Source organism: Ornithodoros turicata, chromosome 3 (assembly GCF_037126465.1).
Source record: "Ornithodoros turicata isolate Travis chromosome 3, ASM3712646v1, whole genome shotgun sequence".
NCBI lineage: Eukaryota > Metazoa > Arthropoda > Arachnida > Ixodida > Argasidae > Ornithodoros > Ornithodoros turicata.
Window position 1 is genome coordinate 59,340,918 of NC_088203.1, and position 17,289 is coordinate 59,358,206.

Below are 17,289 nucleotides of genomic sequence, written 5' to 3' on the forward strand. Positions count from 1 at the left end.
TACGATTAATTTGCGCCAGTGTTACCACTTCTGTCTGCAAATGTCCCATATCTTCGAACTCTAGTTGTCTTTGTTCACTGATTTTTGCGGAATCCAGGGGCAGAAACAGTGTCTTCTGCATGCCTTTGTGCAGTGCTCGTTTGCCCTGCCTTGCCTAAAAGCCGCAAAGACGACATGTTTCGATCAGCGAATACTGGCGTACACCGTGCGACGACCGAAATCTGTGACCTGTATTCACTTCTGATCAGCCATTAGAACACCAGAATAAATCATTTCGTGGCGCAATAGAAGTGCCGGTTCTTACCTTTTTTGCTTCTGCAAGTGGCTCGTGATCCACTTTACACCTGCTTCAGCGCCGCTCATTCATCCTGCCTTGTTTCTGGAATGTTTTTACGACAAAGAAGTAAGAAAACTTATTGAAAATTATCTGTCGAAACCACCTTACCTGGCGTGTAACATGTGTCGTCTCGCCACATTCCAAAATGCCCCCAAAAAGTTTCGTGTGTCGCATACAGGTGGCGCGCTATGTTAGTCGTCATCGGAAACCACACGGAGAGGAAATATCCATTACGAATTAATGTGCGCGTGAGGCGTAAAAAAGACCCGTACATTAAAACAATAAGAACTAAATTCCTACAAACTTTCCTAGAACATAACTAATCGAATTTTGGAAAATTTCTTACATCCATCGAGTTATTTTTAGGAAAACCACGTGTCAAGTTTTCCTTGCACACAAGAAAACTGTACATAGCTGCCACCTTTTGCCCTTATTTAGCCCTTCCACTCTTGTCACTTATTTAGACGCCCTGTCGTGGTGCTCTTTGGCGTGCCTCAGCCACGATTTTATGTTGTGCTCCACTTTGCTGCGTGTGGCGTTCTTAAGCAGCCGGTTGGACATCGCGATGCCTAGAAGAATTATGACACAGCTGTCAGAAAAATGGCACGTCACTAGGGCATGTACTATTGAACCTGATTACAGACAAATTTTCCAGCAAAAACATTACCTGATACTTACCGCAAATTCGCTGCAAAATATAACTAGGCCTGACTTTTTCGGGTTATATTTCTTACCAAATTCAGGGATAAAAGTTCTTCAAACATTGAGAACGTGTCTAAACCCAGATTGCGTTGAATCATGTTGAGTCAGGTGTGAACTTTCAGTTTAGTCGTCATGATGTTTTTATTTTGATGCTCTTCATAATCATGCTTATGTGTTTACAATAAGGTTTTCTTTCCCGTTTTTCTTCGGTTATTGGGATTTGGAACCCCCTGGTCCAGCAGTTCTCGCTGAAACAGCAGTACCTGATAGTCGCTCATTTGCTTCAGGGCGTATTGAGCGTAATCAGGTATAATTGTAAAACGCCAGGGCTTACACATAACCCAGATCCTACGCATCATACACACAAAAGCATAAACATAATTTTTATACTTACTGCATAATGCATGTCAAAGAAGGTTACACAAGACTGATTAGTGACAACAGGCAGACACTGTTTTCCTCATTGTGTCTTTACATGCAGTATTCTATTACTGTTACTCATACATAATTTTACGTATTCTGCTACTGTAGGTGGAGCTCTCAGTACTTCACCGCAATGTTACAACTTAGTATATTGCGCGTGAACTCTGATTGTATCTAGAAGAAACAGGAGTTATGGAGCACTGGGGGAAAACTCACGGAATATGGCGTTGCAGCACAAAAGGTCGCAGAATTTCATTTTCCCTTTTCCACCTAGCCAGCTGAATGATGTTGCCACCTCATCAGTCATCAGAGCACGAAGAATTATTTGAGTTGCATCCCTCGTGTTTGTCCCTCCGTACCTCTGAAGCATTGCCACCTGAATGAAGTCACCTGGTGATTATGCATGAACTTTGTACTCATTAGCAATTAGCACTAGTGCGATCAGAATGGAAATTAGCGACCGTTAGAAATTGCGATAAGGAGCTGCTGATCGGAGCTCTATTACAACGATTATGATAGTTCTTCGACAAAGTTCTTCGGTCAACGCAACTGCAAAGAGACACACCATTTTTTGCATCTCACTTTCCTCATTGAGGGAACTGTCAAAATCCAGGAACCGCTCAAGCACTGCATAAGGCTCAGTGTCATCACTCTCCTCAGTGGCCATTTGTGATGTGCGTTGTTGCAGGGCAGATGATATATCATTCAACTGTGTAGAGTGGTCTTCTTGGACGGCCATTAGAGCATGGAGCAACCTCAGTACCTCGTTTTCAAAGGCTGCAAATGTATGGTGGGCATATGTAAGAGAAATACACTGCCTGGAAAAGAGCATTACGACATATATCCGGAAAGCCTGCTTTAAAAAAAAAACACCTTGTTATGTGAGATATCTTCCTACCAAAATGCAAGCAACTTTTCAATGGAGTGAAAGCAAAATGTAATTCTGTGACTGTACATTTTGACCTTAGTGAATGCACTAAAATGTAATCTTCCAAATTCCATATATTTTATAAGTTTAACTTGTAGTGTTCATGCTGATTACCTGCAAACACAGATGTTACCATGGGAATACACTAAGGACTCTATGCATGGGGGAGCCGGCTATTCAAACGTGAAGGAAAGAACATCAGGTTCGGGTAATAACTAGAGCTGTGCGAATCAGATTTACAAAATATCAGCACATTGCAAATTCGATATGAATAATCTCTGTAGAGTGTAAATCAGATTCAACAATTTGCAAATGCTCCTGTCCTAATAATTCCAATATCTTAGATTAAAAGATCTCCTAAAGTTGTGCACGTCAGATGAGGTATTGCCACTCATGGATGAGAGCGGTGGCCTCGCTTTTAAGGTACAAGAAGGGAGATGAAAAAGATTGCTTGTTGTGCAAGAGTTGCAAGAATTCCTTTGGCGTATCTGTCATGGGAGATACTTCACAATGATCTCCTGTCATACAGTTGTATACTGCACTGCTGTGTGGCAACACTGATACAAGTAAATGTGCGCTTGAGTTAACTCTTTGGTGATATTAGGTGAAGTAAACTTGCAAAAATTCTGCTGAAGGTAGGTGCTACGCCTTATTTGAGTCATAGTGTAAGAGTGTTTGAAGATTTCGAATACGGAAAACAGGATGTGGATATTCTTCATACCATACAAATCATGTCAGAGGTTGAATTTGTATTTGGAATTTGGAATATTCGTGCAACTCTAACAATAGCTAATCACTCTAGCTGGTTTCAAAACCAGTTTCAAAACTGTTTGAATAGCCACACCCTCTCAGTGCTAGTCTTTCTCGCTTAGCAAGCTGATGTGTGAAATTCGATCCTTACAAACCAGTTATGTGCAGAGCGGACCTGCCAGGAATATGAATGGCGGTGAGAGCTATACATAACCGCGGCTGGAAATATCCATTGTAAGCACATCGGTAGCAAGGATACATAACTAATGACCAGAAAGAAAATTTTGCACACAAACATGCTTAGGGAGATAATACGGCCACAGCAACTGTGTTACAGGGATTCTCATGTTGTAAGGACAATGTTATCACTCAAGTCAAACCAGCTCTAGGCAGAAAGCTGGCTGTAGGAGAATTTGAGGCTTGCATGTAAGCACCAATCTGTGGCGTCGGTGGCACCTGTTGTGTATTCTGCAAGTAACTTCCACTCTAGTCTGGAACAATCACAATTGTTGTTATCTTAATATCAGGTCAGGCTTCACTGTCATACCTCTTGGTAGCGTAGCAAAAGTGTGACGTACTGAAGGATCAAACTCCTGTCTCAAGTCTGTCGTGCCAAAATGCTGTGACCCAGACAAGCACAACTGAGATCCCTGAGTGCTATCACTTGCTCCATTGGAGACAAGCATATGAGACACACTGCTATATCTAAAATATCCTGCTACTGTACAACACCTCACAATACCTGAGATGCTCCTTGCGCTCCGTGCCGGTATACGTGTCGGTGGTGCTCTTACAGTGGCCTCCCTGTTGGACACTGAAAACGAGGCAGCGCTATAAAGACACGCTGCTGAGCTATGCTAGCAAAGACCAAAACTTCAATATATCATACATTATTGCAAGCGAGGCTTTGCATATCAGCACCTTCCATGCAATCTTTAATGGCTGTAGGGGTAGTTCTTATACTTGTACCTCTATCCAGGCGATGCTGGGAATGACGAGCAGATGCATATGGTGTGCTACGTGCGTCACTGGGTAACTCTGGTACCGATATATAAGCTGAGTGCTCATAAGCGCTACCAAAGGTTGTAGTGTCTGAAGTGTTGAATGAAGCATATTAGCCCACACACTGATCATCCAATCAGAGTGCTGTCTTACCATACAAAATTGCTCCACCACTTGGATGACACAGCTCAGTAGAATCTTCCTCCTCTGGCATTAGAACATCTTCAAGGTGTTCACTGGCAGGTCCTGAGAAAGAAACATTCAAGATATCACCAACTAGAAATTTATCTAGCTACTGACTCTGCATTATATTTTATTTCTGAATCTGTTTAGACGTATTGCCAAATCTACGTATAGAGTAACATGGTATAGATGATTCAAACATTATTCGTACTGAAAGCATTACAAACAGTTACCCCTGCCCCTATATAGAGGCCATGTACTGGGAAACTTTACTCATATTTTCGCGTGTAGTGCGTTTCCGCCTTGCTGCATGAAGATGTATTTACCCCAAATCTAAACATTCAGGAAGAACTAGACTTTGTGTAACGAAATAGACGGAGATAAAGAGACAGAAATTTCCATCCTGTTGCTATTCATGATGTCATATGTATTATGATAGTAGTCATCATACCTCTGTGAGTTACAGGGGAGACTGGGTAACTAGAAGAACGGTTCAGTGATTGACCACTAGGAGTTAAAGGCACGTGCACGGAATCGTAGTCTGTGTAGAAGGCGATGTTGCTGTCAGGGAGAGAGCCTGAAATGGTCCAGGGGGTCACATATGCAAATATTATACTTAATTCAACAACATGCGTGAAATCCATACCTTGAGAAGTTGCGATGCCAGAATTGCATGGATGGCTGCGGCTTTTCTGCTGCACACGCTTTGTAACCTCTCCCATGACTTTCAAGAAAGTAAGGACAAATTACTTATGCGTAAGGTTTGACCCTCTGGGTTATATGCAGTTATTGCCCATATTTACACACTGGTTTGTAACTAGCAATAACTGTGCTTTTTAAACCATGTTTTCAACACACACACACACACAAGTGATCCAGAGGTGCCACTCCACCCCCAACCCCCCACATTTTATATGCATTTTTTAGGGTGGTTCCATGTGACATGTGGTGCCGTATGCAGAGCTCGTCGAATACGCAGTTCTTACGGAAGGTGCTTAAACCTACACTGTTTTGAGCAGACATTACGGCCCATAAAAGGGACGGAGTATGTTAAAAAGCATTGTATTTGATTGGTGACAGTCCATTTTACTGTATCAAAGCAAGTTTTACCATTGCGCTTGATGCCAGACGGGCTAGACGCTTGTGCCATGCGCGAAATTTGCAAGCTACGTGCAAGTTCACAATTTCTTGCAGCGTGTAATTCAGAAATTTCTTCCACAAATTTTTTGGCGGATAACCCCTGCGTTGTATTTTCAACACAAAAATGTGCAGTCCCGCGGGTGTACTGTAAACCGCAGTAACAAATTGGGAAGTTGTGCAAATTCTACAAGATGCACATTTTTTACCGAAAAATTTGGTGCGGGGAGGTTGGGTAAGAAGCATGATCAACGTGTCATTGGATGCAACGTATTCCTAGCAAGATATAGCAACAATGTCACAGAAGCACTTTTTGTTGAACTCAGATGACACTTTTTCAACTGAAGGTACTTGTATGCACTGAGGCGCATCATAGTGAAGAAAAAACTGGCTGGCTAAGTCACAAAACGCTAGAAGGAAATAAAACACTAAGCAGTTGCATTATTGAACAGCAAATAACGATTGCAAACACGAGTTTTGTCTCGTTCAAGACTCGACATTTGTGCAGTGAGCGCTCATCAATCTGTCCATCTTTTGCATCAATGAAAATTTTATCCTGCTCTGATCAAGTACTGGCTGCAAAGAACACAAGCGGATAATGATTTCTCCAGTACAGTCCTGAGGTGTGTCATTGTTTCTTTTATTTTTTGCACGCATGTGTTAGCACATTCGAGATCGTTAGCAGATCCATTTAGCTGTCCACTGCTCTTGCCCGCTTAGCGATTTGAGCGATTACAAATTGAGCGATTTTTTCGCTTCATACTTCAACAGTTTAGATATTAAGAGAAAAACGTTTTCAGATAGGCTATTTCCACTGCATTACTCAGGCCCAGCTCATCTAAAGTTTGTTTCACTGTCATCTTCCACATAGGGGATACTTATTTCAGAGAAACATGGGCGGGTGTATGAGGACTGGCACACTTGTACTGCTTGCTACGTGAACACACTTTAGTGTGTAAACCTGACCTTAAAAATAATTTCAGAAAGATCTGGGACTTTGCCTTGTTCCTTGGCTTACATCTGAACTTTTGCAGTCCAGCTCAAGAAAGACTGTTAATTTGACTTCCCTTGTGAGCGTTGGGGATTTTTAGGGATACCGTTTATGCACAAAAGTGTCTACACATAGCAAGCAGTATAAGCCAGTCCTTGTGCGCTCGCCCATGTTCCTCTGAAATAACTATCCCTCGTATGCAAGACGACAATGAAATAAACATAGACCTAGCCTGGATAATGCAGTGGCATACTTTTCTACAGACTAGAAATGCCCCGAAATTGCTTATTTGATATTGAAAGTTATGGCACCCATGACTGACAATGTTTTTTCTCTTGTACATACATCTGCACTGTCGGTGCACAAAACAGAACATCGTATATTGCAGATACTAAGTAAGGTTTATATATGTGCAAGGGGAGTGCACACTACAAGGATGCTACTCTGTTTCCAATAGGAATGCATTAGCACACACATGAAAAAACGAAAAAGGATGAACAAAAGGATGGCGCACCACAGGAACTTACCGAGTGAAAGCATCCTCCACTTGTACTCGGTGCAGGTAATACTTCATTACGGTTCATGTCGTGCTTACTCTACTTATGTCAACGACCCGACTGATTGATGCCATCACGGTCAAAAACAACTATATTGTACCATAAAGCCTGAATGGACCCCTGTCTCCAAGTCTTTCATTATCTCGCACGAACCAGCACCCCGAGCTGGATAAAAGTTCCGTTGGGACACATGATGGTAAGATTGTTGAGCGCTCACTGAGCAACCGTCGGGTCTCGAAGGAGGGAAAGATGTGTCTGTAATCGTTCCCATCAAGTTAAATTTCTTTAGAATGAAACAATGTTCTGTTGCGGTCCGAGATCTCAGTTGTCTCGCGACGTAAACCCCCAATTATTATTAATATGTTGCGTTCCGAGTCCTCAGGAACTATCAAAAGAATTGAAATAAAATTCCATGCGGGGTTTGGAGCGCCACCTCTGGATCATTAGGCGTGGAATGGCCCAGGAATAAAAGTTGCCAAACCGAGAACTCGGAGCTACTTCAACTACATTTTGACCTCAGCAGTTGCTGGTGTACAATGCTCAGTAAACAAGGTGTTTACAGTTAAAAGTGAACTGGGTCACTTCAGATGTTGTTTCACCTTATTGTACTCGAGTGTCCTAAGTGTAACCTGAAACATGTCCATAGCAGATACTGAACAGAAGGTTGAGGTGCACAAGGGGCATGATCACTGCTATATTTTTGCAAACATCAGCAGGCATCAGCAAAATGGGAGCGATTGAATAACAGAGGTATAGATATCATACCTGGAGGAGGTGGCAATGTTGCTTGCCCACTCTCACTATCAGAGCTGGTGCTGTGTACCAGTCGAGACGGTTTCCTTCACGCACGTTTTGGCTCTGCATCCGACTGCAAGTCGGACGTCTGTTCAGCTGCAGGGAGCTTTTTCCTTGCATCTTCATAGGAGCCTATTTCCAAAATAAAATCATCACATTAGGTTGTCTTTCAGCTTGGGAAGCTCACACAGTTAACTCCTTGACGAGCTAGCGGTGGGAGAAATGCAGGACATGGGCTTGGTCCTTTTGGATGTGATACAAGCAGAAACGACATGAAGCTCGGACGCACACATGTGTAAAGAAACTTCGGACAGGCATTTACTAAATCCATCTAGCACACCGCACTCCACTCTTCTCCAGTCTTGCGCTGGTGTTTGTGCCTTGATTACCATAGTTCTCAGTTTGTTTGAATTCTTCGCAGGTGGCCACCAACAAAACATCCCGCCCACCCAGCTTGCATGTACCACAGGTACGTCGTTTTCTCCAGGAAATTTCACGATGAGAAAGTTGTTTTTCCCTGCGCAGAATGTTCAATTACAACGTTGAATGAGAGACAGTAACGATTCACTGCGTTACAAAAGCCAGACGTTTCCAGAACGTGGTTGTCAATAGGAGATGCACAGCTCAGTGCATCCAAGCTAAATGTGGAGGCATGCAAATTTTGATGGGAAAAATATTCAAAAATCACACACTAAGCGATCAAAAGTACCATATTCATACTAGGATTTCTCGAAAATGCACAAACCTTTAGCAAGCAAATGATGGCAGTTCTGGTTGGTGGAGCTTATCAGAATAACAATCTGTGTTTGGGTTCTACAGGGTGTTCCCTTCTATCCGTTACAGATTTTTTTATTAAAAAGGTCTCAGAGCAGCGCTGATACCATTTTGCCAGGCGGGTTCTATCACCTATTTATTTCTCAAAGTAGTTCCTTACTTGGGAAGTTAAAACAGCGACTATGTATTCGAATAAAGAATGACTACAATTCAGCCATCTCAAATTAAAAAAAAACATCAAATTAATAATCTAATAAATTACTATTAGCTAATTAGTTGTGAAGTAGTTGCAAAAGCTTTCTGAGGCTATGGCAGCCCAGCTGAAAAACCCGCCTGCACAAGTGCTCTCCACTGGTCTCACACCTATTCATAAATAAATCTGTAACAAAAACAAAACAAAAAAACAGTATGTGCTGCACAACAAGTGCACAACATCATTGAGTGCCCAGACGCATATACTGCTCTGCTCCCAAACCAGACAGATCTTCAAAGATGTAGAGCGGCAGGGAAACGTATAAAGGTCAGTCACATGAAGAAACTTTCGTCCAATTATACATGGTTTCTTTGTCACAGAGTAGAAGGCAATGTTTTCAATCACAACTACACTGCCGTCGAGTAGGATGCAGCAGTTGTCCCCACAGCTCCTTCGTAAAGTATATTTCTGGGGGATGACAACCTTTTTGTACTGCGGGCCCACACACAGTACTGGCAATGGTCCTGTATTGTGCTCGAGGCTGAAGATCACTTCACTACCAGTTTTGGCACATATGGGAGACGGAACCTTTCTCTGTTCCATAACGCGCTTATACAGCTGCTCTAGTGGACGTTCAGGTTTCCTGAGATGTCGTTTGGCTTGCTGCATGAAGTTTTCAAAAGGAAAGGCACTCCACGAGTCTGTAGGGCCATGGTTCTCTACATCATCAGACAGGTGGAGCAGCCCGTGAACATTATAAGAAACACGATCTTCACCATAGATCGACGTGTACATTGTCACAAAGTACTGCATCAGCTCCCTTGCATACTTGAGATGCTTCTCCAGGTGTTTGGCACTTGCTAAGATGGTCATTGCACAATGTAACACCATGAAGTTCTGATACATTTGGCTTGGAAGACTGGAATGAAGCACAACTGGCCCAGTGTCAAACAGGAACAGCTTCAACTCGGTTGCCTTCCAGGTGTCCAGTTCAACTAAGCTTCTCGGCTTCCTCATAAAATCAGAACCAAGATGGTGACGAAGGGATATGTGCTTATGTGACACCTCGAGGCACGTCCTCGAGCTTTGCCTGAACTGTGTCTTTGGACCAGAGAACCAAAGCTGGAGCAACTTCCGCACAACACCCAGACACACCAGGTGCATGTAATCAAGGGGTATACTGGTGACGATATCAATAGCTAGCTCTGTTAGGATAGTCTCTCCAGTGTGATGTTCCCTCATAGCAAAATTTCTGAAACTGTCATTTGTTCTCTGCTCACTCTGCGCTAAAGGAAAACACACCCTACCATTCTTGTATATGCCCTTGATAGTGCATTTTGTACAACTGTAAAATCCGCCATGGCTTTTCACACACAAGATATATGCCGTTGCAGGTGCATCACAGACAATGGCATTTACTATGACTTGTATCTGCTTGTTTTGTATTTGCACTCCAGTGCAAAGGATATCTCAGTTACGAATGGGCGTAGGAAGATGTTCACATCTTGGGGTTTGCTCTTCCCATAAAAAGTGCCAACAAAGAAAAGAACCCCGTCGCCACAGTTCCTAATCCTGCAAAGAATGGGCTAAAACTGGTCCCTGGTCCTTCTGCTCAGTGGGAGTCCATCTAAATGCAGAATGAGAGACTCTGGCAGTTGTGTTACATTCTGCAGTGAATACTGCAGGCCGGATGAAAGTCCAAAGTGGCAATACTTTCCACTGCACATTTCAACTACTTGGGAGCTATGCCTAGGCGTTCGCAATAATGATCGAGCACAGCTTGGAAGAGAGGTATGACAGGGGTGCGTTCGTAGAAGCTTTAGCAGGGATGTTAGAGCGTCATGCGAAATGTGATGATTTAAGGTCCACTCCTGTAGCTTGGTACACAAGTCATCTGTGGAGCCGCCTCCAAATTCAGATGGTTCGTGAGGAAATATCTGTGAAGGCGATGCTGTGCGTGCGACTTCCTGTGTACTTGGAAGTTCACTCTGTCTGTTTTCACCATTAGTAGTACGCACCGGGTGCACAACAAGGGTACTTCAGCAAGGTGAGACAGTCTCTCGGTAATGTGAGCAGAATCTTGTATAACCACTTCAAGTGAGTGGTTCCCCCCTGATGTTGATGGGCTATCAGAGCCAGTCTGGGCACTACCAGTCACGCTCACAAAACATGTCCCTTGCGTCGTATTCCTCTGGATACTTCTGGCAACTTCTCTCTCCACGCGGCGCACAAGCCGTCTTCGACTGTGTGTAGCATCTTTAAAGCGTGATAATGCGGTATAAATTGACAGTTCACTTCGACAATTACATATATAAGAATTCATTAATTGAAATAACAAACTTCACGTTTCTGCACCCAGCTGTTGTGGCAAAAGCGGTGAGAAAATATATTAACTACACTCTAAATCGTTTTACACCTTAAAGGGTGTAAATCAAAATGTTCATGGCGCACACCTTTTAAGGTGTATTTTAACACCCTCGTGGCAATTGGGGTGTAAAGGGTGTAATGCCGAATAAAACTGTTGGGTTTCTGGCAATATGCTGGTAACTGTGTTTTCACAATTACCAGCATATTGCGTATAATCACATTGAGGTCCATATATGTATGCATATCAAGGTGATTAAAGATGTGTGTAAACATGCACAGCCGACATACAGAGATGTATGGCGTGGCAGCTGTGCATGGCAATGAAGCATGGCAGCTGTATATAGCTTTTCGTGAAACTGTAGACCTTCTCATGAGCAGGCACCTCCCCCATATGCGTGTTCATTACTTAGAACGCTGCATTTATTCGCTTCTTCAAGGCTTTGCAGTGTTGTACCCACAATTATCAAACCTTCGTAAAATGCATTACGTTGTTCATTATCCGCGACTCATCAGGATGTTTCGTCCTTTCCTATCTGTATGGTTGTACGCGTTTCGAAGGGAAACACCAGCATTTTAAAGATGTTGCTAGAAAAAATTACATTTTAAGGGCATAACCCTTTCATTAACAAGAAGGCATCAATTTTATCAAATGTATGTGTGGTCGCAGCCCTTCATGAGAAATGCCACATCTACTGATGATTCCAAGGAGATACTACTTCAACATGCCCCAGAAGCAATTCAGAGTTACATTCATGACCGTGATATTCACGCAGAATCTATAGTCTATGTGAAAAGTGCAGTTGATAATGATAACACATTTGCTGTTGGCTTGCCAAAGGATCTTCCGAGGAGGACTTACCCGTGTTCATTGAGATTGCAGGCATACATGTTATTAACTCTGATACCATTTTTCTCATACAAACATTAACTACAGTTGAGTATGATGAGCACTATCATGTATGTGTTCTGTCTTGCAATGAGGAGCAACGTGTTTTTAGAAATTTAAGCACTATCTCAACAGTTCTTGTAAATCTGCATGCATTACCAGATGGTAGACGTGTTGTAAATCCAGGGCCTGCACTTTTGGAATGTAACTTCCTGTTCCCTGTTGTTGTATATATTTACTTTTGTTCATGTGAACGAAAACTAACATACTCCCTTTCTACACCCTGGCGACACATTATCACCATATTTCACCTGAGGGTGTAGTACGCCATTGTTACACCCTCAGGAACTTCCAAAACAAAGTTGTAGGGTGTGAAAGGGGTGTGATCTTTGTTAATACACCTATTTTACACCTTTAAAGGTGTGAAACGATTTAGAGTGTATAAGAAAAAGGCGAGGAACAGACAGTTGACAATTTACTAGGAGCAAACTTCCACTTGGATGCCTCACGATTTCCATAACGCGACAGGAGCGAATGACGTAATGACGAGGAAATGGCATAGACAGTTCCTTTCCAGATGCTTTTCAATCAAAATTGTATATCACTGTCAAGAGATAGACCGACATAGGCGAATGAGATTAGCAAACAGCTTCAGTAATTTACAGAAACAGGCACCGGAAAACGGCTGCCTGATAGACTGACTCGGTCATGTTTTCAAACGGATTATCCCACATGTTTGGAACGTTTTTAAATGAGCAGAGACAATACCTCTTGTTGGTTGGATATATATGCTGTGATATATCACACAACAAGCACTATGTATCACGACCTTTTCCTGCCATTCTTCGCGACATTCTCGAAGTAATGGGGTGACATACCTTTCGAACTCATGGTCACTCAAAGTGAACGCCGGCACTTGGTGAACGCTCCAGTCACCGATGCCACGCTAACGCTACGATGATACACTGCAACCAAATGTTTTGTATATTAATATTTCTGCTTTCATATCCCCGCGATCAACAGACAAAGAGACACTGTCCACATTCGTTGACTTCGCTCAGACTTGGTGGGAATTCTACGCTGTACCATAAGCGAAGGAGACGCCACATCACTAATGTCACATATCGCCACGAAAATAAGACATTTTTATGATAATCTTTGAAGTATCGAATAGTTGTCCAAGCTTTCGAATCCGACACATTTAACAAATCAATATTGTTATACGCGTTCACTGTTGGCAATGAAAATCCCTACAAACCGCGCTTCTACATAGACGAATTCTCATATTGCTTACAGATGCCGCCGATTTTGTGCCGCTTCTGACGGCTTCCCCTCCGAGGTCCTCGTACCGTTGGCGACGCTATAGAGATTAATAAACAACATATTAATAGAGAGAAATTAACCTAAATGGTGCACCAGGGAACACATGGTAGTCAACTAGACGTCCAGACCTGTTCTAGCCCTAGACTTTAGGGTGCCCAAACTAGACGTTGACTAGACTTCTAAAAGTCTTACCATTATTTAGACGCCTAAAATTAGTGATTTACTAGACATCTTGTAGACATTTAGTAATTGACGTCTAATTGTAGACGTCTTGTAGCTGGCCTTGTATATAGCACATATTAGAAATCATCAAGATTTTGTTTTATTAGCTTTTTAAGAGGTGTGAACACATTCACACATCAAATACAGTCACTATATTATAAGAGGTGGTTCTAAGCTTAGCTTTCAGGCTTACAAAACTGAAGTTCAATTGCTACGAAACATATGCAGGAAACTGAATTACTTGATGGCAGAGTTAACATAATTGTGGTGTTCAAGTTGTCCGTGAACCGGCCCTGGTGACTGAGTCTGTTCGCCTTCTGATCCCGAGATCGCTGGTTCGAACCCGGCCAAAAACACCAGCAACTTAGTGCCAGGATACAGGTTGCTTGGACATGCCATCTTCCACAAGGGGCATTAAATACGGTGTGTTGTGTGGTGAGCTTTCATTGCGTGGGCAATCCACAGACCGACTGCTGTGGCGTCGCTCATGATCTCAGTTGTCTCGCAATGTAAACCCCAATTGTTATTAAGTCTTCCATGCTGGTATCTGTCCACAAGAGTCGTCACAAGAAGTCTAAAAAATGTAGCCAAATGCAGAAAGGGAACTGGAATTAGGAGGGTCATCCAAAAATAAGTTTCCCCGATATTTGTTATTCAAAGGAAACACCACTAGGACAAACTGAATGGTGTAGTAGTTGGGTGTGACATCCCGGTACTGCAGATGTTGGTTAATGGAGTGCCGTTCACCTATGTGTCAGGCATTCAAGCATGGATGTAATATTTCCGAGTACGTCTGACTATCCTAGTAAGGAAGAGTTATCCTATTTTTCGTTAAAAAAAAGAGTGCTTTAGAGAATATCCACTGACAGTTAACACTTGTTTATACAAAACACTTTACAGGCATTGAAATGGTGTGTCCTCTATATAGGGTCGTGAAAATCTGCACAATGAACAGTACAGTGGGAGATCAGCTATAACACCACGAAACGACGTTTCTTTTCTGAAATTCCGAGAATTGCTAACGGAGACTGGCGGGTCACTGGTACTGCACTCTGATACTAATGGGAACAAATTTCCTTCAGCTTGGTCAACGAAAGTTATGCGAGATGGGGGCCACATTTGCTCGGTAACGTTCGTAAAGAGCAACGACTGAATGCAGCTTGCATTTTCCTTCAATGGTATCAAGACGGTCAAGATGAATTTCTTGGAACAATTATTATTAATGAAACGTGGGTGCATTATGCAAGTGCTGAGACAAAATACCATAGGAAGCCATGATGGGTGCCCGGTGAAAGCATTCTGAAGGAGGTCAAACTCGCGTTTTCGTCTGGAAAGGCTATGCCGACAGTGTTTTAGGACTATCGTTGTCTGCAACTTGTAGATTACCTCACATGCACAACCACAGTAAATGCAAAGATGTACTGCGAGATCCTGGGAAAGCGTCAAACTACAATGAAAGAAAAACGCACAGGACTTGGAAGGGTGTAGTACAACCACTTCAACGCTGTCTGCACTCGTCTTGAAAGACTTGGGATTTGTTCCAGAAATTCATCTGGAAATTTGCCAAAGAGAGAAAAAGTACACAAGCGAGCTGGTACAACGTTGAAGTAGGAAGCATCACCTTGAGCATGAGGAGAATGAAGCATACAGGAGACACACAAACGTGAGTTTCCTTTTCGTGAGCTTCCTGTATACTTCGTTCTCCTCGTGCTCAAGGTGATGATTCCTACTTAAATGAAAATTTGCCCAATCTGCTGTTCCATCTTCCTCTCAAAGCACCCCTCGGCAGTCACCAATTCGCAAGTGATCATGAAACACAAATTGATCAGGTGAAATGCAAAGTGAATGCCTCACTTTGTAAACAGGACATAGCATGGCACAGACAACGTATTGAATACTTGGTATCACAGTATCAAAAATGTTCAGCTAAATAAGGTGACTATATTAGGGAGTAAATTTGAGCTCTAATCTGTACATAAATTTTTTCAATGTTGTGCTAGAGGTTTATTATTTTGTTCACAGCAGAGGAACTTTTGTTGGATGATCCTCATACATGAAGGAAATTCCTTATTTTCTTACTTTCCATCACACGTGTGTGGAGCAGCAAGTACAATCTGTTTGCAAATGATCATACTGAGGTAATAAAACTGGACTCTGCAACAACCTTCAGAAACTATGCATGAATGGACCACATTAACTTTGTCCAATTATATTATGACCAAATGGATAGTATGTATGCTATGTGAGTTGTATGTCCATATATTGTAACAAAAGATCAGTCAGATGAAGGCAGTCTGACTGAGGTACGTAGATAATTTAAATAATGTCCATACATATGATGATCCGAGTGTTTTTGGCTCACTGACATGCATATACACTGACAGCATCCACAACTAGAAGACATTACCAGAATCTAAGTGCTGTGAAGTAATATTTTATTTTTCTGAATGTATATCTTTTTTTCTTAACGAAAGCCCGCATTTGTTCGGGGCAATGTCTCTTGAACTAGCGTTCCTGATGGCGTTACCGTTGCTGGTAAATGTAAATTTTGTACGTTAGTGACTCCCCTGCACAATACTACGTTACACCAACTTAAAGAAATCAGCAACTAAATTATTGAATCGCTGAAACGTCAATAAAAAAGTCGACGACTCCGACGAATCGTGCAGCGCAGCACTATAAACGATAGCTCCACAAACACAGAAGCATTTTGCACGTACTGTGGGCAGCAGATAGCAGATGTTTGTTTACTGCACATAACATTTTCCCACAAGCTACACAGCAGCAGTAAAATGGAATCTGACGTGACTCAGGGATTTCAGGACACTTCAAAAAATCTTGAAACTGCCCATGGTATCTCTTTGAAACCGCTGAACAGGCAATGCGCTACATATTAGGCACACCTGTAGCTCAGTAGCAAAGGCACTGATAAAATGTTTGCAAAAAGAACAGCGATTTTCAACACACACATCACAAAATACGACACTCGTCGCTGCAACAACGATGGCGATGGCATGATGATGATGATGATGTTGGTGTCACTTCCGCTGGATTGGCATATGTGTTATTTAACATTTAACCTCCACCACCACCCAATTATAATGAACGGCCACGGAAATTAAAGCATTACAAAAAATAAGTACTCAAAAAGCACGAGCTAAAGCAATGGCAATGACGTCTGCCCGTCTACCCAATCACCATCCATCATCCATCCATCCAACCAGTTCGAACCAGTTCAGTTTCAACGGTTGAAACTTCAAACTTTCCGGACGCGCAACGGGTAGCAGTTGGGGTCTTCGCGGCTGCATTCCACTGGTTGTTATACAAAAATCTGTCGAAGTTCTAATCACCCGCGCGTTTTGTCTTGCAATTTTTGAGCATAGCGAGAACGTACGCCGTGCTGTTCAGTGATAAAAGCTGTTGAGCGCAGCAGAGCTCGCAGAGTACTGTGGTGGACAACGTTTCTTTGTTCTCTGGCTTTCAAGTTTAAGGGGTGAGTTCAGTCTTCATTAAAGTATGTGCCTGTTTCTGTACACCAAATCGCATGTAGTAGATATGCGTGGCATAATATCGGAATATCGTTTCCTCTATTTCGGCTTCGTATCACCGATTGAAGCATATTGGAAGTGTGGGTTGACCTGACTGCACTTGCATTCAAAGTAGTGATTAACGTTGTATGTTCGGCAGTACAACGTTTCATTAAGTGCCTTGGTTCGTCT